The sequence below is a fragment of the Amia ocellicauda genome, chromosome 4 (genome assembly GCF_036373705.1).
Source record: "Amia ocellicauda isolate fAmiCal2 chromosome 4, fAmiCal2.hap1, whole genome shotgun sequence".
Classification (NCBI taxonomy): Eukaryota; Metazoa; Chordata; class Actinopteri; order Amiiformes; family Amiidae; genus Amia; species Amia ocellicauda.
Window position 1 is genome coordinate 25,120,807 of NC_089853.1, and position 3,676 is coordinate 25,124,482.

Genomic DNA, 3,676 nt, shown 5'->3' on the forward strand with positions numbered 1-3,676 from the left:
AGATCCTCTTAGGATAATAAACCCGGCCTTGGGTAGCAGAAAAAAAGCTTCTCGCAAAACGCATCAACGTTGCTGTCAGCAAATACGGAGGGAAGAGAAGCGAGGGGGGCGAAAAAGTGCTTCTGCTTTTGAACTGGTAGAGAATCTAAGATGACACACAAAATATGATGTATTTTAATGTCAGTTTTTGGGATGACAGACTTCATGATTACCTCGTTAGTGTGCTTTGTCATTATGCGGTGTAAACATTTTAGTTTGAAGATTGAGCCTGTTATATTGCCAAAGAGCATGCACTTTTTAAAATGTAATATGAAATGGCATGAGTTTGAAACAAGCTCACCAAAATAAATCCATTATTTTGAATTCCCTTATACTCAAAGGGAATGGATATCAAATTGCGAAAATGTACTCAGTCTGAGAATTATAACCACTTTGATGGAAATTATGATATGGCTGTGTATCATATGACCTAATTTGGGCATGTCTAGCCAGAGTGCAGGGAAACTGACTCCTTCTGCACTGCAGTTGGATTCATTGAAGGGATTTAGGTGTTGCTACATCAATGTATGAAATTAAAATAATTCAACAAGTATTATTTTTTATTTGGTATCCTCCATACAATCTATACAGGAGCCCACAGTTCATCAAACCTCAGGTGGAGTAACTACTGTGCAATGGCTTTCCTGCTGTTGTAGCTGTGTTTTGGAATAAACAGTTGCATGTAAATTACCTTTGGGCTTGGAGTCTTGTTGCATCCACTGGAATTGTTAAGACATGCTGCTGTTGATATGCTTCTGCCCAGGAATGATTGGTTGGGCTAGCATTGCCCAGATGTTAATAATCTTATTCCACATGTCAACACACCATGCTGTTGTTGAAACTCTCTAGCCCTTGTCTTTGAGGCCTTGTTTTCTAAATGTATTCAACTGTATGTTGCATGACATTGCATTCGATCACTGATGCATTTTTCTACAGAATTTGCTGAGCCTACTTTGGAGTAGAGACAGAGAAAGTGCTGGAGACAGAGGTACTCTTCTGCCCCAATAACTACCTCTGTCTCAAGAATAATAATGTTCATCAAACAAAATATCACGGTTGCACTTGTTGATATGGAAATCAGATTTTCATGTTTTTAAGTTATTTGAACAGGTGAGGATTTATTTGTTTGTTTGCTTATTTATTTAATTAATTTTATTTAGTTTAAATTAAGCATAAAACAGTTATATTTGTCTGCTTAAAACTCTGGCATCTGCAGTATAAAAGGTCAAATCCCTGTACTGACAGTTTGTTTGCCAAGGCTAATGATAAAAGAATACATAAGCAAAGATAACACACAAAAAGCATATTGTTCTATCTGAAACAATGAAGAATCACTGTTGTCACATTTTGCATCAGTTTACATCCAAAACAATCCTTGGAGAAAAACTCAGAATCGGAAGTTAAAGGTCAAATGTGGTGAGATCTCAAAACCAATAAACAATCGGGTACATGCAATAAACAAGACTGTATTTAAAAGAAATACATACATAAATAGTCTTGTCTCTGAGAAGGTTGATTGTCCATTGATAGAGTAGCAGCTGGAGAATATATGATGCTACATTTGTAGTGCTTTTTGAGAAATTTCACATTATTGCATCTTATGTTACAACTTGTTTTGGGGAAAAGAAAAAAAAAAGGAGATTTTGATTACAGTGGAGTGTAATGTATCCAACACATTTCACAAACTTTCAAAATACACTTAGAAATGTCTTATCTTTTCCATTTTAATTTCACTCACCTTCAAGAGGTTTACATGAAAAGGTTCTGTCTGAACTAGGAACCAGCAGTGGCACAAAATACATATCATGGTAACATTTGGCTTCTCCTAGAACTCCATAACCTCTTCCATTACTTGCCAGAACTAGGCGTTGTGTTCAGATTTGGGCCTGTGCTTGTTAGAAAAACAAACAAACAAACAAACAAATAGTAATTAGTGGGGACTTGAAACACAGCCTGATCCCGAAGATGGACACTAAATCACAAGAGAGTAGATTGCAGGAACTGGGTGTGGGCCTTTGGGGGAAAAATGAGGGGGAAGAGAAAAATAGGAAAATATGAGTGTTTTTTTTTTTTTATTCGGAAACTCCTCTTTTAATTGCTGATGTGTCACTGCTGTGTCATATGAATAAGAATATAAATATGGGATTTGTTGTGATTACTGACTCATCTACTGTGAGCTATAGCTGTTTTGTTTCTCTCCGAAGCAGTATTATTGTTTAGGGTTCCTACTCTGAGATTGTAGCGACCTGCTCTGAAGTTATAATACCAGATTAAGGTTCAGATTTTAGCCAAGGGGTTTGTTTATCAGCAGCTCACTTGTAAACTGCCCTTTGTGATCAGCAAGGGATGAAGAATAATCTCTTGGGATTCTGGTGTCTCGTTACTATTTCTTTTTAGGAACCCTAAAAGAGTAAGTCACAAGGCAAATCTTCTACTGTACAGACAGCAGTCAGAACTGGAAACGCTTGAATACCTTTAGCTTTCTTTATACTTCAACAGAGCAAAAGCATCTACAACAACTCTGAGAATCGCATAAATTCTTTAATCAAAATGTGGGTCTCCAATTTTATTGAACAGCAGCCTTCTGACTTTATTCCCTCCTCTAACCTCTAAACCAGTCTTTCCAACAATCACGCAGTATTTTTTCAATTTAAACAGAACACCAACAAAGACTTAAATCTGCAAACAAACAAACAAATATAACAACATCATGCGCTTTATGGCTGCACCATCAACTTGCACCCCCACTTTCTTGCTCTATTTAAGACCAGATGCGTGTCTGTTCAGTGAATATTGCCTGACATTTGCTTTTCTTTTATCTGTATGGTGTATCCGGTGGGCAGCAGTCCTTATCATTTAAGATAGCCGCCCATTATCTTCCTTGTTTGTCTCAAGAAAAAACAACTCAGATTGTATTCTTTGCTTCCCCTGCCCTGAAAAGTCACATGACAACAGGGTAAAGAGTTCACCAACAAAAACAAGTTTAACTTGTGTCTCCCTGAGGTATAAAACAAAAAGAAAGCCTGGTATGCAGCTGTATTTAATACTATTGCAAAACCAAAACATATATTTTAATATATACCTAGTGCCAATTGAAATCATACACTGAAACAGACTTGTCTGGACTACACTCAGTCAGCAGTATTACAGAGCTGCTGGGGTGGGGGGAGGCAGATTGTACACAGAGCTGAAAGCCTGCTGGTTGGTCTCTCTGACTGCTGACCTGCAGCTGATGTTTAGAAAGCTGCTCTTTGGGAGTAACTCTATAGGGAATTGCTTTTCAATGATATCTGGGCCCCAGTTTCAGGCTGCGGGGCTGATCCATAGCTTGCAGCAGACTTGGGGAGAGACAAACAGGAGCCTTAAAGTAAAGGAAAGTGTTTTCCATAAAGTTATATATAAAAGGTTATGTATTTTAGAAAAGAATGAGAAGTTGTTCATTATCATACCAGGTGCAGCAGTGTGATTCTGAGAAAGCCTGTAAATTAAGTAAGTTTACAGAAACATTACAAGGACATCCTGGATGGGTACTCTCCCATACCAGTATGAATAAATACTCCTGAGTGTGATCAACAGCAGTGACATCTTCCTTGCCTGACTCTCTCAAACTCTTCAATTCTATGACAAAAAAAATCTA